Source organism: Mirounga leonina, unplaced genomic scaffold, assembly GCF_011800145.1.
Source record: "Mirounga leonina isolate KUSES-001 unplaced genomic scaffold, KU_Mleo_1.0 Mir_447, whole genome shotgun sequence".
Lineage (NCBI taxonomy): Eukaryota > Metazoa > Chordata > Mammalia > Carnivora > Phocidae > Mirounga > Mirounga leonina.
Window position 1 is genome coordinate 5446551 of NW_023270757.1, and position 24558 is coordinate 5471108.

At 43.2% G+C, this 24558-nt stretch overlaps 1 protein-coding gene across 1 annotated transcript in view; it reads left to right on the forward strand.

The window, feature by feature from the left end:
- The window catches only part of FREM1 (FRAS1 related extracellular matrix 1), a 236825-nt gene that overhangs the window by 19116 nt on the left and 193151 nt on the right, over window positions 1-24558 (forward strand). Inside the window, exon 3 of the mRNA XM_034987965.1 lies at window positions 17116-17162. The gene's annotated coding sequence lies outside the window, so the exon portion shown is untranslated. The remainder of the gene's footprint in view (window positions 1-17115; window positions 17163-24558) is intronic.

Below are 24558 nucleotides of genomic sequence, written 5' to 3' on the forward strand. Positions count from 1 at the left end.
ATCCATTCATCTGTCGATGGACATCTTGGCTCTTTCCATAGTTTGGCTATTGTGGACATTGCTGCTATAAACATCGGGGTGCATGTACCCCTTCGGATCCCTACTTTTGTATCTTTGGGGTAAATACCCAGTAGTGCAATTGCTGGGTCGTATGGTAGCTCTATTTTCAACTTTTTGAAGAACTTCCATACTGTTTTCCAGAGTGGCTGCACCAGCTTGCATTCCCACCAACAGTGTAGGAGGGTTCCCCTTTCTCTGCATCACTGCCAACATCTGTCATTTCCTGACTTGTTAATTTTAGCTATTCTGACTGGTGTGAGGTGATATCTCATTGAGGTTTTGATTTGGATTTCCCTGATGCCGAGCGATGTTGAGCACTTTTTCATGTGGCTGTTGGCCATTTGGATGTCTTCTTTGGAAAAATGTCTGTTCATGTCTTCTGCCCATTTCTTGATTGGATTCTTTGTTCTTTGGGTGTTGAGTTTGATAAGTTCTTTATAGATTTTGGATACTAGCCCTTTATCTGATATGTCATTTGCAAATATCTTCTCCCATTCTGTCGGTTGTTTTTTGGTTTTGTTGACTGTTTCTTTTGCTATGCAAAAGCTTTTTATCTTGATGAAGTCCCAATAGTTCATTTTTGCCCTTGCTTCCCTTGCCTTTGGTGATGTTTCTAGGAAGAAGTTGCTGCGGCTGAGGTCGAAGAGGTTGCTGCCTGTGTTCTCCTTTAGGATTTTGATGGACTCCTGTCTCACATGGAGGTCTTTCAACCATTTTGAAAGACTATTTTTGACAGTCTATTTTTGTGTGTGGTGTAAAGAAATGGTCCAGTTTCATTCTTCTGCATGTGGTTGTCCAATTTTCCCAACACCATTTTTTAAAGAGACTGTCTTTTTTCCATAGGACATTCTTTCCTGCTTTGTCAAAGATTAGTTGACCATAGAGTTGAGGGTCCATTTCTGGGCTCTCTGTTCTGTTCCATGGATCTATATGTCTGTTTTTGTGCCAGTACCATACTGTCTTGATGATGACAGCTTTGTAATAGAGCTTGAAGTCTGGAATTGTGATGCCGCCAGCTTTGCTTTTCTTTTTCAACATTCCTCTGGCTATTCAAGGTCTTTTCTGGTTCCATACAAATTTTAGGATGATTTGTTCCATTTCTTTGAAAAAAGTGGATGGTATTTTGATGGGGACGGCATTGAATGTGTAGATTGCTCTAGGTAGCATTGACATCTTCACAATAGTTGTTCTTCCAATCCATGAGCATGGAATATTTTTCCAATTCTTTGTGTCTTCCTCAATTTCTTTCAGGAGTATTTTATAGTTTTCTGAGTACAGATCCTTTGCCTCTTTGGTTAGATTTATTCCTAGGTATCTTATGGTTTGGGGTGCAAGTGTCAATGGGATTGACTCCTTAATTTCTCTTTCTTCTGTCTTCTTGTTGGTGTATAGGAATGCCACTGATTTCTGTGCATTGATTTTATATCCTGCCACTTGACTGAATTCCTGTATGAGTTTTAGCAGTTTTGGGGTGGAGTCTTTTGGGTCTTCCACATAAAGTATCTATCATCTGCAAGGAGTGACAGTTTGACTTCTTCTTTGCCAATTTGGATGCCTTTAATTTCTTTTTGTTGTCTGATTGCTGTGGCTAGGACTTCTAATACTATGTTGAATAGCAGTGGTGATAATGGACATCCCTGCCATGTTCCTGACCTTAGGGGGAAAGCGCTCAGTTTTTCCCCATTGAGAATGATATTCGCTGTAGGTTTTTCATAGATGGCTTTTATGATATTGAGGTATGTACCCTCTATCCCTATACTATGAAGAGTTTTGATCAAGAAAGGATGCTGTACTTTGTCAAAAGCTTTTTCTGCATCTATTGAGAGGATCATATGGTTCTTGTTCTTTCTTTTCTTAATGTATTGTATCACATTGATTTGCTGATGTTGAACCAAACTTGCAGCCCAGGGATAAATCCCACTTGCTCGTGGTGAATAATCCTTTTAATGTACTGTTGGAGCCTATTGGCTAGTATTTTGGTGAGAATTTTTGCATCCATGTTCATCAAGGATATTGGTCTGTAGTTCTCCTTTTTGATGGGGTCTTTGTCCGGTTTGGGGATCAAGGTAATGGTGGCCTCCTAAAATGAGTTTGGAAGTTTTCCTTCCATTTCTATTTTTTGGAACAGTTTCAGAAGAATAGGTATTAATTCTTCTTTAAATGTTTGGTAGAATTCCCCTGGGAAGCCATCTGGCCCTGGGCTCTTGTTTGTTGGGAGATTTTGGATGACTGCTTCAATTTCCTTAGTGGTTGTAGGTCTGTTCAGGTTTTCTATTTCATCCTGGTTCAGTTTTGGTAGTTGATACATCTCTAGGAATGCATCCATTTCTTCCAGGTTATCTAATTTGCTGGCATAGAGTTGCTCATAATATGTTCCTATAACTGTTGTATTTCTTTGGTGTTGGTTGTGATCTCTCCTCTTCCATTCATGATTTTATTTATTTGGGTCATTTCTCTTTTCTTTTTCATAAGTCTGGCCAGGGGTTTATCAGTCTTGTTAATTCTTTCAAAGAACCAGCTCCTAGTTTCGTTGATCTGTTCTACTGTTCTTTTGGTTTCTATTTCATTGATTTCTGCTCTGATCTTTATTATTTCTCTTCTCCTGCTGGGTTTAGGCTTTATTTGCTGTTCTTTCTCCAGCTCCTTTAGGTGTAGGGTTAGGTTGTGTACTTGAGACCTTTCTTGTTTCTTGAGAAAGGCTTGCATTGCTATATACTTTCCTCTTAGGACTGCCTTTGCTGCATCCCAAAGATTTTGAACACTTGTGTTTTCACTTTCATTAGTTTCCATGAATTTTTTAAATTCTTCTTTAATTTCCTGGTTGACCTATTCATTCTTTAGTAGGCTGCTCTTTAGCCTCCATGTATTTAGTTCTTTCTGACTTTCCTCTTGTGATTGAGTTCTAGTTTCAAAGCACTGTGGTCTGAAAACATGCAGGGAATGATCCCAATCTTTTGCTACTGGTTGAGACCTGATTTGTGACCTAGGATGTGGTCTATTCCGGAGAATGTTCCATGGACACTAGAGAAGAATGTGTATTCCGTTGCTTTGGGATGGAATGTTCTGAATATATCTGTGAAGTCCATTTGGTCCAGTGTGTCATTTAAAGTCTTTATTTCCTTGTTGATCTTTTGCTTAGATGATCTGTCCATTTCAGTGAGGGGGGTTGTTAAAGTCCCCCACTATTATTGTATTGTTGTCGATGTGTTTCTTTGCTTTTGTTATTAATTGGCTTATATAATTGGCTGCTCCCATGTTAGGGGCATAGATATTTACAATTGTTAGATCTTCTTGTTGGATAGACCCTTTAAGTAGGATATAGTGTCCTTCCTCATCTCTTATTACAGTCTTTGGTTTAAAATCTAATTTGTCTAACATAAGGATTGCCACCCCAGCTTTCTTTTGGTGTCCATTAGCATGGTAAATGGTTTTCCACCCCCTCACTTTCAATCTGGGGGTGTCTTTGGGTCTAAAATGAGTCTCTTGCAGACAGCATATCGATGGGTCTTGTTTTTTTATCCAATCTGATAGCCTGTGTCTTTTGATTGGGGCATTTAGCCCATTTACATTCAGGGTAACTATTGAAAGATAGGAATTTAGTGCCATTGTATTGCCTGTAAGGTGACTGTTACTGTATATTGTCTGTGTTCCTTTCTGGTCTATGTTGCTTTTAGGCTCTCTCTTTGCTTAGAGGACCCCTTTCAAGATTTCCTGTAGGGCTGGTTTCGTGTTTGCAAATTCCTTTAGTTTTTGTTTGTCCTGGAAGCTTTGTATCTCTCCTTCTATTTTCAATGACAGCCTAGCTGGATATCGTATTCTGGGCTGCATGTTTTTCTCATGTAGTGCTCTGAATATATCCTGCCAGTCCTTTCTGGCCTGCCAGGTCTCTTTGGATAGGTCTGTTGCCAATCTAATCTTTCTACCATTGTAGTTTACAGATCTCTTCTCCTGAGCTGCTTTCAGGATTTTCTCTTTGTCTCTGAGACTCGTAAGTTTTACTATTAGATGTCGGGGTGTTGACCTATTTTTATTGATTTTGAGGGGGGTTCTCTGTACCTCCTGGATTTTGATGTCTGTTTCCTTCCCCACATTAGGGAAGTTCTCTGCTATAATTTGCTCCAATATACCTTCTGCCCCTCTCTCTCTTTCTTCTTCTTCTGGGATCCCAATTATTCTAATATTGTTTTGTCTTATGGTATCACTTATCTGTCAGATTCTGCCCTCATGATCCAGTAGTTGTTTATCTCTCTTTTTCTCAGCTTCCTTATTTTCCATCATTTGGTCTTCTATATCACTGATTCTCTCTTCTGCCTCATTTATCCTAGCGGTAGAGCCTCCATTTTTGATTGCACCTCATTAATAGCCTTTTTGATTTCGACTTGGTTAGATTTTAGTTCTTTTATTTCTCCAGAAAGGGTTTCTCTAATACCTTCCATGCTTTTTTCAAACCCAGGTAGTATCTTTATAATCGTCTTTCTGAACTCTAGTTCTCACATCTTACTAATGTCCATATTGATTAGGTCCCTGGCAGTCGGTACTGCCTCTTGTTCTTTTTTTTGAGGTGATTTTTTCCATCTTGTCATATTGTCCAGAGGAGAATAGATGAATTAGAGAACAAAATGCTAACAGGGTAACAACAACCCCAGAAAAATATACACTAAACAAATCAGAAGAGACCTGAAACCGGGGGGAAAGAAAGGGAAAGAAAGAAAAAAGATAAAAATAAGATAAAAAAAGAAAACCAGAATATGATCAAATATGATCAGGCTGGTGCATAGATCAGTGCCACACACTAGATATTGGGCATATTTTGGTCTGTTAGAAGAAAGTGCCTCCCAAAATTTTAAAGAAAGAAAAACTTATATATGTACAAAAATAAGGGTAAATACGATGAAGGGATGGAATATGAATGTAAAGATGAAAATTATAAAAGATTTTATAAAAGGAATTGATAAGAAGTTGTTTGAAAAAAGAAAGAAGAGGATTTTTAAAAAAAAGGGGGGAGAGAATGTGATCAGTCAGGAGACTAGAACAAAGTCATACACTAGAGATTTAGGGTATATTTTGGTCTATTAGAAGAAACTGTATCCCAAAATTTTAAAGAGAAAAGAACTTATATACACACACACACACACACACACACACACACACACACACATATACCAAAAATAAGGTTAACTACTAATGAAGGGGTAGAATATGACTCTTCCAGAAAGTGGTTGCTTTTCTGTTCAGAGAGTTGCTGTTATTCTTTTCTTTGACCTCCTGTTGAGTTCGTAGGTGATCAGAATGGTTTGATCCCTATCTAGCTGAATTCCTGGGACCAGATGAAATTTATGTCTCCTACTCCTCTGCCATCTTGCTCCTCCCCCTTAAAGCTCATTTTAATACTTTGGTTGGGGAACGAGTGTGGGAATTACCTGGTCATCCACAGGAAGGGTGAGGAGGCTAGAAAAGGAGTCTTCTATTGTTTGGGAATAAATGAAATCCTGACAGCTCTTCATGCAGTTAGTGATGGCTTACTTTTTCTGATCAGGAACACCCATACTAGTGGAAAAAGCCATCTTTTGTCTTATCAGTGGGTAAAAGCCATCTGTCTCTGGGAGTTAAAGGGAATAATGCATTGTTTTCACAAATGTGGGGTCATGGCTATTGTCAGATGAGAAAGGCATAGTCTTTGGGGTCAGACCTGGATTTCAATCCAGGCTTCCTTCCACACTAGCTGAATGATTTTGGGCAAGTAACTCACTCCTTTGAGCTTCAGTTTCTTCATGAGTACAGAGGCAAAAATAACACATACCTCACAGAGTCGTAAAAGAGGGCTAGTTGCAGAGCCTGGGACCTAGAAGGGGTTCAGCGAACTCCCTTTCTACTATCAGTGTTGCTTTTCTTTGCAAAGAAGGAAGGCTAACATCCAGAAAATTAGCAAAGACAAACTCACAAGAGCTGATTTTTCTCTTACTAATCAGCCACAGTAAATGACAGGTGACTAGTTTCTCAAAGCAGGGAGCTTCATTTTATGAACTCCCCTCCTAAATAATCTTCAAGTGCTCTCCAAAAATTTGGTGAGACACTTCATATCTCGTTGAAGCTAGTTTTAGCAAAGATGCAGCTGGTGTTAAAAAAAAAAAAAGTGGGCATATACATAAAAATAGCGTGTTAGCTCAGATTGCTATGACAAGGCACCAGAGACTGGGTGGCTTATAAACAGCAGAAATTATTTTCTCATGGTTCAGAAGCTAGAAATCTGCGATCAGGGTGCCAGCATGGTTGGGGTGTGGTGAGACCCCTTTACCCAGTTGCAGACTTCCATATTCTGGTTGTATCTTTACATGGTAGGAACAGCAGAAGAGCTCTCTGGGGCACCTCTTCTAAGAGCATGCATCACATTCATGAGGATCTTGTCTTCATGACCTCATTACCTCCCAAAGCCTCTACCTCTTTGTACTGCCACATTGGGTGATGATTGGGTTGGGATTTCAATATCTGAATTTGGGGGCAGGGCACAAACATTCAGTCCATAGCAAATGGTAATTTCATAACAAACTTGTCCATATATCGCAGTTTCTCCTTGGAAAGGAAACCACCAATAGCAGAACATCTACTCCATGCTACATATTTTCATATACCTATCCTCTTTCTTATCTATAATGAATACATACAAGAATTCTTTTTAAACTTTGCCTGTGATCCTTGGCAAGAAATACATTTGAATTATGTCTATGTATACACATATATGTAATAACATTATACACATAGATAAAACAGAAGAAAAATTTCATGAAACAATACTTACCTTATGGAACTTACCTTATGATATTTTCTATTCTATACTCTTTCATTTTGTGAAAATGTCGAGTGTACCTCAACATTATGTTATGACCTGCTAATGTATAGCAACTGGCATTTTGAAACATTCTGCCCTACATTCTAGGTACTAGGATCTACATTTTGATTTTTACATCAGAATTGGATATTCAAAGAGCCTGTGGCCACAAGCAGGAAGTATCAGGTTAGGGATCTGAATGTAGAGTTTTGATTCTGAAATCCGTATTGCTTCTGTCACACTGTGTGGCTGTTTGTGGAAATTTCCTATCTTACTTTTATGTATCTGTGTCCCAAACATTCTTAGCTGTTCAGAAGCCATGAAACCATTTGTTAAGCCAGTCCTGGGAGCAATTAAAACAACTGTACTAGACATGAAAGGCATTGTTTCTACAACTCTCTTCTTTGCTGCTTTCTCACTGAGTGCGCTGTACATGCAGAAAAGCTGGTCTCTTTATTGAGATGTTTTAAAATAATAGTTATTTTTTCCCCCAAAGGGAGGCACAAGCTGCTAGCTGAAACTGAGGAGAAAAATATTTATTTAGTGTTTGCCTTTCCATTTTGCACCCATTTGGCCTAGAGAATGAGCAAAATCAAGGCAACGTAAAGAAGGCAATGTTGTACCCCTGGATTCATTTTGATGATTTTTTACTCACACCTTAAAGCAGACCAGAGAACGCAACACAACCACATGTTATATAGTCTATCAAGGTTTTCCAGTGACATGTTGCTTTCTGGAATTCTTAAAAATAATAACCTTTGTGAATCCAATGTAAAAAATAGCTAGTGTAGGGGAGCCTGGGTGGCTCAGTCGGTTAAGCATCTGCCTTCGACTCGGGTCATGATCCCAGGGTCCTGGTATCGAGTCCCATGTCGGGCTCGCTGCTCAGCGGGGAGCCTGCTTCTCCCTCTGCCTGCCACTCTCCCTGCCTGTGCTCTAATAAATTTTTTTTAAAAAAGAACAAATTTTGGGCGCCTGGGTGGCTCAGTTGGTTAAGCGACTGCCTTCAGCTCAGGTCATGATCCTGGAGTCCCGGGATCGAGCCCTGCATCGGGCTCCCTGCTTGGCGGAGAGCCTGCTTCTCCCTCTCCCTCTGTCTGCCGCTCTGCCTACTTGTGCTCTCTCTCTCTCTCTCTGTTAAATAAATAAAAATCTTAAAAAAAAAAAATAGCCAGTGTATTTAAAAAAAACCTTTTATTCAAAGAGTCTGGAAAGACTGTTATGTGGCCTTGCCCCCACGTGTAGTTAAATGGAGGGACTTACCTTATCTGGGAGACTTTTCACTGAAGAGCTTCAAGAGTCTGAGCAGGCCAGAGCCACCAATGCCTCACAGAGAGCAACTCCTTAGAAGCTCAGTTACGTCCAGCCTGGTGGTAAGCCTGCTTAAGCCAGGCATCTATTTTGACATTCTAATACTAAGCTGCCTTATTCAAAATGCCAGAACGTGTAAGTGATTACTGCAAAATTCTGTAGTTTGTTATTTTTAGAAAAGGAACAACAACAAAAAAGAAATGAAGAAAGAGATTGCAGGTTTTGATATAACTCAACAGCCACTAAAGATTGGACGCCGGCCCAGAACACCAGAAAAATCTCCATTTTGACAGGTCATGCATTCAATCAGTCAATAAATACCAGGTATGTACTGTGCGCTGGATACAAAAGCAAGCCATTGACCCTATTCTCCAGAAATGTACTCATTGCAAAATTGATTTCTTTATATGTCCTCTGTTCCAGAAAGCTTTTGGGTGACTGGGAGCTCCTTCTGAGCCAAATTTCTGTTTCTGATACACTAGGCAATGGCATGTCATAGAAGGTCACTGGAGGCAGTGGGGATGGCAGACATGGAGCTGAGCAGTCTTGCGGTCTTTTGTTTAAGGGGTAGTTCTTGGGATATGGAGAAATAGACCTAGTTCCCTTTCTTCAGGCAGCTGAGAACAGTGACTATTGAAATTTACTTGGTTCTGTAGAGTAAGAGCCCTTTACTTAGACTTTTAGAACCCAGAGAGGGTTTGGGATTATGGTTATAAACTAAAGGGGATTCTAATTACTTACCGCTTTTGGGGTGTGTGTGTGTGTGTGTGTGTGTGTGTGTTCATTCGTTTATTTTTTTAAAAAAGATAAAACTAAAAACCAAACATCCCTGCCTTCAAGGAGCATCCATTCATTTTTGACATAGTAGCGCCTAATGCAGGAGCTATATTCCTTGGGAAAACTATTTCAGGCTTCTTTACAGATTTGGTTTTTCTGGATTGAAGGATTCCAGAAAAGTGTGGGCTTTGTACAAGAGCCCAACAGGCCTTATCAAGGTCCACTGGACTAGCCATTGTGTTGCAACTGAGTTTTAGGGCCAGAATCAAGAGCTCTTCTTTAAAGAAAATTTTTTGAGAACTTGCTTTGTCTGAAATAGACACTACTACAAGGGCATAGTACCTGGAATACAATAGAAGTCCAATGAGTATCTTTTGAAAAAAATGCAGGGATGGTTAATTCTTGGTCCCAATCTCAATGAAATTTGAAATCTAGTGTTATAAGCAGACATTGACTTTCAGCGAATCATTTAATCAACAAATATTAAGTGTCTGTTACTGACAGGCACTTTCCTGGATTCTAGGCAACAAGGTTATGGTTACGGTGAGAACAGGATCGCCAGGTTGAAACCTCAGTGTCATAGTAATAACAGTCATAGATAACTTGTTCGGCGCTCATTACGTACCAGCAACCATGCTAAGTGATTTATGTAATTCTTACTGATTTCCCATGACACTCCTGGGTGGTATTGTTATACTATCTTAATGATTACTTTATCTGAGAAAACCGAGTCTTGGAGAGGCGAAGCAACTTGCCCAGAGTCATAAAGCAAAGAAGTCGTACAGCCAGGATTTTAGTCTTTGTGGGACTCGCGCATTCCTAATGGCTTTTAACCTGAAGGTTCATTGTCATTAAATGTCATTGTCATTAAAAAGTCGCCTAATATTCTTTCACTGAGATGATTTTGTAGGAGAAATGAACAACACTTCAGCTGATGGTTGCTCTTGCTGAGGCTTATTAATGTGGGATTCCTGGTCAGGTCAGTGTGTACGTCCGGAGACCTTGGGTAATACTGTGTGTTTTACTAATGACTGCTCTTTAGTTAAACCTTAGGAGTCTGGGGCGCCTGGGTGGCTCGGTTGGTTAAGCGACTGCCTTCGGCTCAGGTCATGATCCCGGAGTCCTGGGATCGAGTCCTTCATCGGGCTCCCTGCTCGGCGGGGAGTCTGCTTCTCCCTCTGACCCTCCTCCCTCTCATGCTCTCTGTCTCTCATTCTCTCTCTCTCAAATAAATAAATAAAAAATCTTAAAAAAAAAAACAAAACAAAAACAAAACCTTAGGAGTCTGTGTAAATCTCCTCCTAAATGAGTGAGATGTGTTTGGAAATATTCCTTGTTTCTTCAAGTACTTAAAGGCTTTTCCTGCCAAATCTAGAGCTTTTAATTAAAAGTGCGGTGCCCTGGAGAGGATGAATGCTCTCCTGGGCCCTGCTCAGACCCACTGTTTACCCTCCGGGCGGAGGAGGGGGTGGCCATACAGCTGTGACAGGAACCAGTGGTGGTCAGGGAGAAGTGGCTTTTGTTTCCTTCACTTTCTTTTTTTAAAGATTTATTTATTTATTTATTTGAGAGAGAGAGAATGAGAGACAGAGAGCACGAGAGGGAGGAGGGTCAGAGGGAGAAGCAGACTCCCTGCCGAGCAGGGAGCCCGATGCGGGACTCGATCCTGGGACTCCAGGATCATGACCTGAGCCGAAGGCAGTCGCTCAACCAACTGAGCCACCCAGGCGCCCCTGTTTCCTTCACTTTCTATTCCTCTAGTCCTCAAGGACATGGTCCCACTGCTGGGGTGGCTACAAAGCGCCACTGGGGTCGAATTTACTGGGTGGTGAGAGGCTGATGAAGGAGGCTGGTCTGACGGCTGGGGACAGTATTTGGGATCTGCTGTGGTCCTGGTTCTTGAGAAACAGAGGGAGTGGGTTAACCAGTATTTATCATCCTCTCTGCTGGGCTAATAATTACTTCCTTAGGTCTCTGAAGCCATTTCCTCTACCTCAATGCTTCCGTCCCTACTGAAGGTCAAAGAAAGAAAGGTCCAGCTGAGTTTTCATTTGGGGTGGGTCAGGGTGGCTCAGCCACCTCTGCTGCTTGTCTCCATTTTCTGTCTCGCGTCCTGTGCTGGTTATTCCAATTTTAGTATATGTGCTGCCGAAGCGAGCACTGTGCTGGTTATTCCATTGGCCCCTTTCCCCCATTCAGTTAGAGCAAAGCCTTTCTTTGTTCACTGCTCAAATGTCTCGTCTGTAGAAGTATCTACCTCAGGCAGCTGCCATGAGGATGAAATGAAATAAACGATCAAAGAACTTCGTAAGAATTCTGCAGGTGTCAGTTGCAGGACTGAAGGTGCTCAGTGTATGACCCGCGCCTTTGCACAGGAACTTGTGCTTAGGAGAGCCAACGCTTGACTTAATGCCCTGCTCTCACTCTCTGGAAATTCTTTTTTTTTTTTTTTTTAATTTTTAAAAAAATTTATTTGTCAGAGACAGAGTGCACAAGCAGGGGGAGCAGCAGGCAGAGGGAGAAGCAGACTTCCCGCTGAGTGAGGAGCCCAACGAGGTGCCCAATGTGGGACTCGATCCCAGAACCCTGGGATCATGACCTGAGCCAAAGGCAGACGCTTAACTGGCTGAGCCACCCAGGTATCCCACTCTCTGGAAATTCTTAATAATTCCTGAACAGGGGGACCCTCATTTTCATTTTGCACTGGGTCCCACATATCCTGTATTGGTTCCTGCTTAGCTGTAAAAAGGCCAGACCATGCTCTTCTCTAGTACTGTCCTTCAATGAGATCTTGGTTGCTGATGATAACATGACACTTTATATCCTAAACATATACCTTTGTGAACGTGTGTTAGGACACCAGCCTTTCCCTCTGTTGCCACTATAATAAAGCTAAAAATTAGTTGCTGGGTGGTGGGCTTAAGACCTAGCTGGCTTTCACATACCACAGAGAAATTTGAGCTCCTTTAAAATCAAAGGATCAACATTATTAGGGGATTTACTGCATTTTCAGAAAGCATGCCACCAGCTTTCACCTGCTCTTCTGATTCCTAGGACAAAGGAAATTCTGGAGACAGGCAGTGAGACCTTGTTCTCATGTTACAAAAAAACCCCCAAACTATTGTGGGGTGTCATCTTTATTCATGAATCCATAAATCCCATAAATATGTCCATTGTGCCTATGAGGTGCACACGATAGGCATCCCACTCTGAGCTCCCAGTCTAGTGGGAGAGATCAGATTTACAAGAAGTGCTGTGTATTGAGTACATGAGCCTAAAGCAAGCTGGGAATCAATGGGAGTTCTGGAGGAGGGGACTGCTTAGTTGATACCTGAAGGATGAAAGGACAAGAGGAAGATGATTCCTTTGGAGCTGACTTTAGTGATAGGTAGCCCAGGGATGTGAGAGACCTTGGGTAGAACTATACTAGGGATGGCTTTCAGGTCAAGTTGACCTGAGTGTGAGTATTCTTTCTGTGGCTAACTAGTTACGTCGCCTAAGAAAAGTTACTTGGTTTCCCTGAGCCTCAGTTTCTCATCTGTGAAATGGGGATAATTATGGTACCTACTTCACCAGGCTGTGATAAAGATTAAGGAGCTGATTTCTCGCAAATCTAACACAGGGCTTGGCAAGGCTAAGTCTCGATGAGCAGGTCGGTCAAGCCATGAGGTTTGCTGTGGTGGGGAAGAAATCTCAGAGAGAAAGCCCAGCCATTGTGTTCAGCCGAGTTGCAAACAGGAAATGATGTGGTCAGTCTCATAGGATTAAAAGCAGGGATCCTTATTAATATGGATATTCAAGATGCTGAAGCCATAGCCCCGAGGAAGGACCCGGGAACCCCTGTCATTAGTGAGATGCAGTGTATTTGTGGTTATAGCAGAGAGTATCGAGAGGATGCTGAACACATCCACCTCAGTACTCACCCCTCTTGCTCATCTCCTAATTATTGCCATCTGTTCTCACCACTGAGTTCCCTGTGACAGAGTCGTTCTCGCTCGACCATGGCCTGACCAGGTCAGCATGAGCAACAACAAAAACCATGACTTGTTCGTGGCGCTTGGCCTAACAGTCTGCTCATCAGAGAGTCGATTTCCTCTCAGAAACAGGACATGGGACTGTTTGGTTTTTCTGGCCTAAGGTTTAAAGACGTCCTGAGCATGGGGCCGGGGGCCCTTGGCTCTGATTTGGATCATCTGCCTTGCAGAATTTGTTCTGAAATCGGGTTTCTTAAAGCCCTTTGGATTTCCTATCCGTAGCTTTTTTTTTTTTTTTAAATGCTTCTCATTTATCCATTGATACATAATCAAAACCTCTATCCAAAGCACTCTAGAAAGAGGTGGCTCTGGTGTCTGTGATTGAGGTTACAGTCTGATTGCAGAGACGGAGCAAGCTCCTAGGAAAGCTAAATCTGTGCATCTGTGCCTGGGATGTGGGACATTAAACCTCTCAGTTAATAAAACGGAAGATGGGGAGGACGCCTGGGTGGCTCAGTCGTTAAGCGTCTGCCTTCGGCTCAGGTCATGATCCCAGGGTCCTGGGATCGAGTCCCGCGTCAGGCTCCCTGCTCAGTGGGGAGCCTGCTTCTCCCTCACCCACTCTGCCTGCTTGTGTTCCCTCTCTCGCTGTCTTTCTCTCTGTCAAATAAATAAATAATCTTAAAAAAATAAATAAAATGGAGGATGGGGGATGCCTGTGTGGCAAAGGGTGGCAAATGACTGTTGCCACCAATATATAATTGAAAATTTTGATGTGTGCTCTAAGAGGGAGAAATGTTATGAGAGAAAGCTAAGAGGGTAGGCATAATTAAAATGGGCCAGGAAGTAACTTTTGAGGAAACGATTTGTAAACTGAAGATGAGTGGGGGAGTTAATTGGGTGTGAGCAGGCAGAATGCTTCAGGCATAAGAAAGAGCAAATTTTAAGGCCGAGTTAAGGAAATAATAATACTTAATTATAGTAATTATAAAAGCTAACATTTAGTGAACTCTTATTATGTGCCAGCAACTGTACCAAGTGTTTTACCAGTATTATCCCATTTTATCCTCAGATGCCGTCTGGGGTAGATGCTGTTTTTATTCTTAATCTACAAATGAGAACATTGAGGCTAGGGGGATTAAGTAACTTAACTAAGGTCATGTAGCATGGAAGGGCCGGAAGGGGGGTTCACATTCAGCCACGATGATTAAACACTCACATTCTAAACTGCAGTCTTGGTTCAGCTAAATAACTAAACGTTGGTCAGCCTATCTGTTAGGGTTCAGTTGCCAACAACAGAAACCTCCTTAGCTAGTTCAAGGAAGAAGGGACTTATCAGGTACTCAGTGGTTTACAGAGCGCTGAAGGAACCAGAAGAAAGGCTCCTAGGCATACACTGCAGGCAAAGCTTCCAGAGACAACGTCCCACTCCCAGAACCACGTGTTTCTTCTATGACGGGGAAACTACTGTTGGTTGCAGGAAGCCACCAAGTCTGGAAGCCAGGCACTTCAGAACCACACTGATTCTGGCCTCGTCTGTACCCACAGAATAGGTGCCTCATCCTCTGCCTCTCCCCTGCTTAACTGAGGCCCAAAGTCAAGTGCTGGTGATTGACAGGATGAAACCAGAAGCTGGTCTCTAGCTGCAAGGGGAGTCTGGGAAATGTAGTTCTTAGCTTTCCTGCAATGCGAGGCATGGGTAGATGGTCCACAGGCTCGGAGTGACCCAGTGGGGCTGGAGTGCAGGGAGTGATAGGGAGGGGAGAGATGTAGTCAGGACCACATCAAGAAGGCCTTTGGGCCGTGTTAAGGGATTTATATTCTATCTAGAATACAATGGGAAGCAGGGCACTAGCATAGTCCGATGTTTTTAAAAGAAGATCAGCCTGGCTGATGTGTGGGAAGTAGGTTGGAGAAGACAGGAATGGATGCAGGAAGACCATTTACAGCCTATAAGATGTAAAGAATTTGACAGATTTTTTTTTTCCTCAAAGATTTATTAGAGAGAGAGAGCACGTGCATGTGAACTAGTGGGGAGAGGGGCAGAGGGAGAGAATCCCCAAGCAGACTCCTCGCCGAGCGCTGAGCCGGTGGCGGGGCTCAATCTCACAACCCATGAGATCATGACCTGAGCTGAAACCAAGAGTCAGATACTCAACCCACTGAGCCACCCTGGTGCCCCAAGAATTTGACAGATTTTAAATATGTCTTGGATATTGAATCAATATGATAGGGTGTTGAGTTATGGGAATTTGTGAAAGAAAGATGTCAAGAATGACTCCGGTTTCAGGCTTGAGAAACTGGGAAGATGGGGAAGCATTTGCTGAGGCAGAAAAGACTGGGGAATGACTTGGTTGCCTGGGTATTGGGGGGAAAAATGGAAAATCAAGAGTTCTGTCTTGTAGATCTCAAGTTTGAGATGTGTCTTAGACATGCTAGTGGGCATGTTAAGTGGGCAGTTGTAGATGACTCTGGAGTGCGGGACTCAGGACCAGAGATAGAAATGTAGGAGTCGTCAGCAGATTTGTTTGAAGTCGAGAGACTGGGTGGGATCACCTCTGCACATGGTGCCGTAGAGGAAGAGAAGGGGGTGTGGACTGAGCCTTGAGCCATTTTGACAAGTAGAGTTTGGGTAGGTGTGACCAGTAAAGGAGACTGAGCAAGAACCAGAAAGACAGGAGAGAAACACAAGCGGGTTCGAGGAGGCCAAGGAGAGTATTTCATGAAGGAGAGTGTAGTCTTTTTAAGGTAATGGTTTACTGGACTAGACAGGACAGATGCTTGGGTGACTTGGTGTTCTGGAGAGGGTTGCAGCACAGAAAAGGTCTGTAGGCAACATTTCTGAGTCTTGGCTGAGAAGGAGAACAGCTGATGGCCATAGAAGACTGTGATGTCAAGGGGGCTTGTTTTGTATGTGTTTTCAACTGGATGATAGGAGAGCCTCTGGAATGCTCCTGGGAATGGTCCTGTGGAAAGGAAAGTGGAGGATTCTGTCAGATGAGGAACAGCAAAGTGAAGGACTGAAGTTCCTGAAAGGGACAGAGGGGACGGGGTCCTGGCCCGACCAGGAAGGAGTTAACAAAGGGGGGCCACAACCAGCCTGGGGATTTGGTGGCAAAAGCACGTTGGAAGGCTTGTCTGTTGGTTTCTGTTTTCCCTCTGAAGCACAGGGCAAGGCTAGGCTATCAGTGACTGGAGGAAACTATCATGGTCTGTCTGTCCAGAGAGTCAGAGCCTGGGGCTGCTTACATCCTCCCTGCCAGAATAACCAGAATAACGTACGTCCTTTTGTTTAATGTTTAGGTAACTAATGGACCATTCTGGTGCCTGATCCCCATAAAAGGAGTTATCCTTTCCATCTCTGGAAACCAGAATCACCCAGCAGAACCCAAGCAGTCATTTCCTTGCCATAATAGTAGAATAGAAGTTCTCTTCACTGGGCACGACAGTATCCATGTAACATGTATTTGCTACGGACGCCGAGGGTTCCCATTGGGGCGGGGAGAAAGAGGAATACACAGAACAGTACAATACAGAGTGTGATGGGAAGTCCTGGGGCGGGAGGGAGTGAACATCAGGCATCTAGAGAACAAGGAGGAAACCCAGCCCATTTATTCACAAGCATATTTTGCCCCCCCCCCCCCCCGCCCAGTTTCTGCGTTCTTTCTAAAATCTCTAGCTGCGTTATTCACAGCTTCCTTCTTTCCTGCTGGGTAGAGATACTCACTCATGAGAAATATTAGAATAATCAGAGCAGAAGGCAAGCATCACAGAGAATCTCCTGGCCGTGGGTCCTAATAGGACGGCGTGCAGTGCCTCAAAGTGGAGAATAAAAATATCCCATCATTGGAGGCATTGGAAAGGAAACGGAGCAAGTAGCTAGACTAGATAGGGTGGGGGCACCCTATCCCGGCCCCAGACAAGATGTCCGAATGACTGATTCCAATTGGAGCTTTCCAGGATACTGTGATTTAAGCACTTGTTAAAAGGCCTGTGTGAGTTGTGATTGAATATGAAATGGGACACATGGTTTGCTTTATAATCCATCTGAAGCCCTTACAAAGGCCAAATGTTTTGGAGAATGTTTAACATTCTGGCAAAGGTCATAAAGCTCTAATGGGCAGGAAGCTCAGGCAAACTTGATTAAAATATCCGTTCTTATTTCAGTCCCTGAACTAAATGAAATCGTGGGAGCAAGAATGGGAAAAGCCCAGGTAATTACATTTCATTACTTTTTTCATTCTCTTTCTTTGATTTAGTGGTCAGTCCTTTGTAGAAACTGCTTCTGCTGTTATGTTAGCAGTTGGCTTGTTCACTTAGCAGTGGGTGGTGGGAAAACACCTCACCTAATGCTGTCTCACTCTGGATGGTTTCATGGGTTTTTTCCCTCCCTCCATCTCCCCCCGCCCCTCCTGCCCCTTGCAACATTTGGCATCAACTTCTCTGCCACTTTTCAGATTTGTCATTGTTTAGTATATGAATTTGAAAGAAAAAAATATTTTTTTTCTTTAGTGTTTCCTTCCTTTTGTGTCTCTAATTCTTGTTGTCAGACATCTCTCCGGGATTCCTATTTTTGCATTTTCCCCCTTTATAATTCACCTTGCGTAGGTTTCTGTTGAGCTGAAATCCCCAGAAATTGGAGTAGAGGAAGATTACTTTTTTTACTCTTCTTTTCAAGGCTACTACTTTAGTCCTTGTTTCAGCTTGTTCTATAATAGGTCCAACTTTATTTCAAATACTCTGAACATTTCTCTGAGGGTATATTGGCCACTTTTTGCCATCAACTGAATTTGTTTTAGCAACAAGAACCAAGGGGCTTTGATTATCAAGGTGTTAGCCATCGGTATATATATTACCTTTTGTGAGCCAAAGAATTTTCTAGAATCCTCTTTGAAGGTTAATCAGGACTTTAACTTGGGACAGTGCACCTTGTAGAGTCTCCATGGGGAAAATTCCCTTTTCCAAGGTACCATCTCAGCAGGGAGAATTCATGGTTGAGTTGAGAGTTTGCTTCATGACCTTGTTCCCAGACCTTGCCATGTCCATCTCAGGGTCCTGCTCAACAATATCCCTCAAACCCCTTTCCCATGAAAGCTCATCCAGCTCTGTGTCCATTGGAAAATGGCTAGGTTTTGTAACATGCAGAAAGGTACTGTTGTAAGGAAAATGTTCTGTCCCATAATCCTTTCAGATTGGGACCATCTTCTGGCAGATGGGAGAAGGGGCAAGGTGACTCAGGCCATAAGACCTGTTTCTGTCCCTGTCTTTGAACCCAGTTCTCTTGTAGTGTCAGGAGAGTGGCCTGAGTGCTACTTGAGGGTCTATGGAGACTTCCTTGCCAAGCTGTACCCCTTCCACTCCAGGTTTCTTCTGCCTTCCCTTGGGCCACCTCCTCTCCCAGGTGTGAAACACAAACAGAGGCAGGAGTTTTTCATTCCCTGCTGCTCCAGAACCTGTCACATGGAGAGAGGATGGTGAGGTGACCATCAGCTCTACTTTTTCATTAAGAATTGGGGAGCAGTGCTCGTTTCCCCAGCCTAAAGCAGGAATGGAAGGGGGTTCTTGGGGGCAGGTGGAAGCTCTCCACCAACAGGCTTAGGGTCGTTGGAGGGTTCTCCTTACTCTTGAACTCAGGGCCTCATAATCCCCAAACTTCCAGTTTCGTTTTTAGGGTATGTGATGTTTTCTCAGGCCCGAGGGGTCATTCTTGGCCCTTTGAAGCCTGTGAACCACATCCACTTCACCCCACAGCTGTGTAGTGTTCAAGACAATGAGAGAGAGGAGGAACAACAGAGTGATCAAGGTCCTGGGGTCTGGTCTTGATTTTTCACATTGCTTAAAACTTGTGAATGTGTATAAGGTAGGGTCTTTGTGCATGTGTGTATATTTTATAATAGCAGTATTATAATTACTCCTTTTGAAAATGGGATATCCTCACAGATACGCATGAAGGAACAGGGTGGGTACACATTGCCACTGTCAGACTTCCTTCCTGGCCCTGGTCACCTCTGAGAAGCCAAAGCTGCCTCCCAGTAGGAGCTGAAGCAAAAGCATTGTTTTCTCTTGGCCTGAGCTCCTGGAATTCCCTAAACCTCCCCCCTGAACACACCACAGACCGAAGAAACAAGAAGACAATAATAGAATGAGAGTAAACAGTGCTGGTTAGGGGCAACAGAGACCATCCTCTTCAGAGGATGTGGTAATGTGAGAACGAATTTATTTTCTCTAATTGCATTGCTCGGAGAGAAATTTTGCTGGAGGTAGATGGTGGAGGAGAATTTTCTGGCTCACCAGAGGAAACCCACCCCCCGAGACAGAGTCTGGGGCTCTGGTGAACATGGCCTGATGGCTGGGGCATCCTTGGCCTGGGCTTTCAGGGCCCAGCTGTGGGCATAAGCTCCTGGGGAGCACAGAGGAGGTCGCCTCAAATACAGTTGCTTTTTAGAATTGTACAGTTGTTTTGGGTTTTCTGATTGTCTCTGTGACCTGCATATTAATGCTTAGGCCTTCAGAGCCTTAGGTTCTGCTTGAAGGCTGTGGGGGCTGAAAGCCCTACCTTTAGTCAGGGAAGAAAGCGGCGCTGTCATTACAAAAATTTGTATTTTTGGCTCTGCTGGGTTCTTGAGTTTCTCCTTGAGGGGACTCCCTGTCTTTGCTTGAGGTCCATGCACAAGCCCGTTTCTTTCTTAGGCTCTGGCCAGTGATGGACTTGTTCTTTGTGAGCTTCAATCTTCCCTCTGCCCGCAGAGGCAACTCTAGTATCTAGTGGGCCTGGGCTCCGCACAGGGGCGGACACAGTTTAGGCTTTGAGCCACAGATCTTTTTGTCCCTTCGCTCTTCTTCAGGGATGAAGCCTCTGCCGCAGATGCCACTGCTGTTTTAATTTAATTTAATTTTTTTTTATTCTTATGTTAATCCCCATACATTACATCATTAGTTTTAGATGTAGTGTTCTGTGATTCATTGTTTGCGTATAACACCCAGTGCTCCATGCAGAATGTGCCCTCTTTAATACCCACCACCAGGCTAACCCATCCTCCCACCCCCCACCCCAGAACCCTCAGTTTGTTTTTCAGAGTCCATAGTCTCTCATGGTTTGTCTCCCCCTCCGATTTCCCCCCCTTCATTCTTCTTCCCCACTGCTATCATCTTCTTCTTCTTCTTCTTTTTTTTCCTTAACATATATTGCATTATTTGTTTCAGAGGTACAGATCTGAGATTCAACAGTCTTGCACAATTCACAGTGCTTAGCAGAGCACATACCCTCCCCAGTGTCTATCACCCAGTCACCCCCTCCCTCCCACCCCACCCCCCACTCCAGCAGCCCTCAGTTTGTTTCCTGCGATTAAGAATTCCTCATATCAGTGAGATCATATGATACATGTCTTTCTCTGTTTGACTTATTTCACTCAGCATAATACCCTCCAGTTCCATCCACGTCATTGCAAATGGCAAGATCTCATTCCTTTTGATGGCTGCATAATATTCCATTGTGTATATATACCACATCTTCTTTATCCATTCATCTGTCAATGGACATCTTGGCTCTTTCCACAGTTTGGCTATTGTGGACATTGCCACTGCTGTTTTAAAATTTGCTTTTTGATGGAACCTCTGGCAGGACCTGGGCTTCAAGTTGGGCTTTCCTTGTTAGGTGCCTCTCTTTGAGGGCCTCTGCTTTCTGAGGACCAGCTCTGGGAACTGACATCCTAGGGGCCCTAGGACCTCGCAGAGAGGAGAGAGAAAAGTTAACCCTTTTGGAACTGGGGGTTGAATAGCAGAACCTTTCCTTTTCAAGCTCCCACTTTGTTCTTCCTGCCTCTGCACTGATGCTGAGAGACAAGAATAAATGAATTACGTGACTGTCTGCACTGATTTAATTGTGATCTGTATTCTTTCTATATTATTCATTGTTAAGGTGGATGGATGTATTTTCTACTGATCCTTCCTGGAAAACTCAAAGGAGCATTTTCTGTATGTGGTCCTCATTGATAGTTCAGAGAGTGGTCCTCTGCTGAAGAAGGACCAAAGATGTCAGGTCTCCAGGAACATCTGTGCTCCCTTCTATAGGCTTCTGCTTTCTTCGGAGAGATGGGGTAGTATCTGATCAGAGGCTTTCAGGGGCTCAGTGTGGCTCATAGATCAGCCCTAACAAAATGGGGAGGCTGGGCCTAGTGACACCTGAGATTGGAGGACAGCTGATGAGCCATCCTGAGGACCTGCTTATTTCATGTGTTCTGAATCCTCCTAATGAACCACAGAGAAGCACGGCGTTTGGGGTTACTGTGGAGCCCTCTTCCAGGTAGCCCTCTTCCAGGTAGATGGTCTGTGAGCTTTGGAAAGAAGCCCGGGTCCCCCCTTGCCCTGCCCAAACTGTTCTCTTAGCCTAGATGTCCTAATCTTTCCCTGGAGTTCCCATTCCTCATGTATATCTGTTTCAATAATCAATTTAGAGAAACGGGAAGGCAAAGAAAAAAACAAAAGTCAATCTCTTCTGTGAGCCGGACCTAGAGATCCCCTACCTGATTGGTATCATGGTCTTTTTCAAGTATTGGATTCCACTTGAGGCAGTAACAAGACAGAAAGAAGACCCCAGCCCCCCCCCCCCCCCCCATTATAGAAGATAGAACCAAAGCCCTAGGACCCATGAAAAGGCAGAAGAAGTTAGCCAATGTGCTCCACCATCTGCAGCACACTCCTGTCTCGGGCAACAGGGCCTCGGGGAATGCATGCTCTAGTCTGAGATGCCATCCGAGGGTTATGGGACAGCCACAGAGGGTCCTTGAGTACAGATGAGGGACAAAAAGAGGACAGTGAACCCACAACCTCTCTCCCACCATCCAGCCAAGCAGGATCCACCACCAGCTCATGGCCACTAGATCTCTCCCCTCCCCTGGTCTTTCTTATTTTCCTCAAAATGGGGAGGCTGGGCTTTCCCATTTTTTTTTTTTTAAGTATAATATAGTTGTGATGTAATCATGTGTAGAATCTGCAGCGTGTTTACTTGGAAATTGACCTACCCATTAAATTTTTAAGGGTCTTGTATCCACCTTAATAATGACCTTTGTTAATTTCCCCATTTCTTCAAAGGGTTTTTCTTCTCCCATAGCCAGCATCTCTAACATTCCTCACCTTTCCAGACTTTTCCATTATATGCATTTCTTTAATTAGAAAGACAAAACATTTTCTTCCAAGAGAGTAAATTTCCAGAAGATTTAGATATTATTGTCACATTTCCTTGGGTTGGGGAATAGAAGTAAATATTTGCAGGTTGTGGAAAAGAACTAGGAACGAATCCTTTGTACAGATGGAGAAATGTCAAGGATGCATTCAGTTCTTTCTGGAAGAAGGTGGACGTGCATATGCACATACATAAATACATATTGAGTGAAGTGGGGATATCTGGCAAGTCGACATTTTCCTCTCCATGTTTTCTAACTCTGTTAGTTCACAGACTCTGTTTTGTAATGACAAATATCCACCCAGATCCCATCAGAAATGAGCAGTTCTGAGTGCTCCCCAAACTCCAGTTGCTACATGAAATTACATGGATGGGAAAGACTGAATATCTCTCATTCAGGTGTTCAGTTGGTGTACCTCGGGTAGGTTTTTTTTTTAGGATGGTATCCTTTATCACTGAGTGACAAAACAGTTAGGAGAATATAAGCTCCTAGAGGCAGTGAAACCCTATATGTCATGAAGAAGACTGAGCCAAGATCGTATCTGTCATCATGGGTAAAGGTCTTTGATCCTGCCTATGTACATACATGACTCGAGTTTATGCTATACAGAGATCCTTGGCTACACACTTAATAGAGTTTTTGTTGTTGCCTGCATCAGAAAGAAATGTTAAAGTTTGTGACTTGAATACTACATATTTCATAAATTCCACTAGGGATTTTTTTTTTCCCCCAATTTGTGTGTAGAACCAGCTCTAGCGACTGAACAGCTTGTTTTTGCTTCTATTTCTTTGTATTTGCTGGAATAGGCAGTTGTTACTCGCTTAACTCCAAGAAGAATAATTTTGTTTGGAAATAATTTTGTTTGCAGGAAAAATATTGACTGGCGTCTAGTTTTATTATGGTGTGTTTTCCGGTAAAAATTATTAAAGCACATAGATAATGCTTGCCAGTGGTAATTTGGAAAGTGAAAAGTCACTGTTAGGATCATCATCGAGCGAGAGATCTCTTAGTTTATTGAGCGGCACTATTCCAGAAGCTCTCTAGCCAATCATGGGTGCTGTAATGGACTGGTGATGTAGACAAGAGTTTGTGCAAAATCGTGTGAAAGAATAATGTCAAGGGCAGGTGAAAGCTCAGAAAGTCAGCAGGACTCGGATGAACCCCCAGAACTGTGTTGGCTTTTTCAGGGATTCTTCTATTGGTGACGTTTAAAAAAAGAAGGAACACGCAAACAAGACAAACCACCAAAATCCCCCAAAGGAAAAACAAAAATAATAAAACAGGAACCTTCCCGCCCATCCCCGCCTCCACAGGAGATGAGGCAGTCCTTGGCTTGTGGCCACCTAATGCCAGTGTCTGTCTCTGTGGTCACACGGACTGCTCCTCTTCTTGTCTAATCTCCCTTTGCCTCCTCTTTATAAGAGCATTTGTGATTGAATTTAGGACCACCTGGGTGATCCAGATAATCTATTTCAGAATTCTTAATGTAATGATACTTGCAAAGTCCCTGTTCCCTTATCAGGCCACGTTCACGGGTTCCAGGAATTAGGACCTGAATATCTTTGTGGGTCAGTATTCAGTCCATCCCTCTATCTTTGTTCTCTCTTTCTCAAATAGGAGTTGGATCAACTCTCTACTTTTCTTTAATTTTTTTTTTTTAGATTTTATTTGAGGGAGAGGGATAATGAGCAGGGGGAGGGGCAGAGGGAGAGGGAGAAGGACAAGCAGACTTCCTGATGAGTGAGGAGCCCGACTTGGGACTTGATCCCAGGACCCTGAGATCATGACCTGAGCTGAAGTCAGACACTTAACCGACTGAGCCACCTAGGCATCCCTCTACTTTTCTTCTCTCTCCTATTTTCGTCATCTGTCTTTGTCTATGTTTTCTTCTCAATTATATTTTCTAAACCTTCTTTTGAAATTTTATTTTTTTAAAGATTTATTTATTTTAGAGAGAGAGAGGGAGAGAGCGAGCATGGGGGGGAAGAGGCTGTTTTCAGTTCTGCTGAGTCACTGTGATGCTTGAATGGGGTCAGTTAATACACAGTTGGGGGAAAATGGCCCTATTTATAGATCATAGGCTTTGTCTCAGACGAGTCTGGGATCTGTTGTGTTGGCTTAACCGCAAGCTTTGTGGCCTTGAGTGAGCTTCCTCCTATTTGTTTATTAATTACGATACTTGATTGTGGTCTCTTTTCATTATAATAAGATGTACAGATCTCTGGCACCTGGGTAGCTCAGTCAGTTAAGCGTCTGCCTTCTGCTCAGGTCATGATCCCAGGGTCCCAGAATTGAGCCCCGCATCCCCTCTGCCCCTCCCCTGTTCACGCATGCGCGCACGCGCTCTCTCTCTCTCTCTCTCAAATAAATAAAAAATCTTAAAAAAAATAAGTAACATGTACAGATCTCAAATGCATGACGGTGTGTT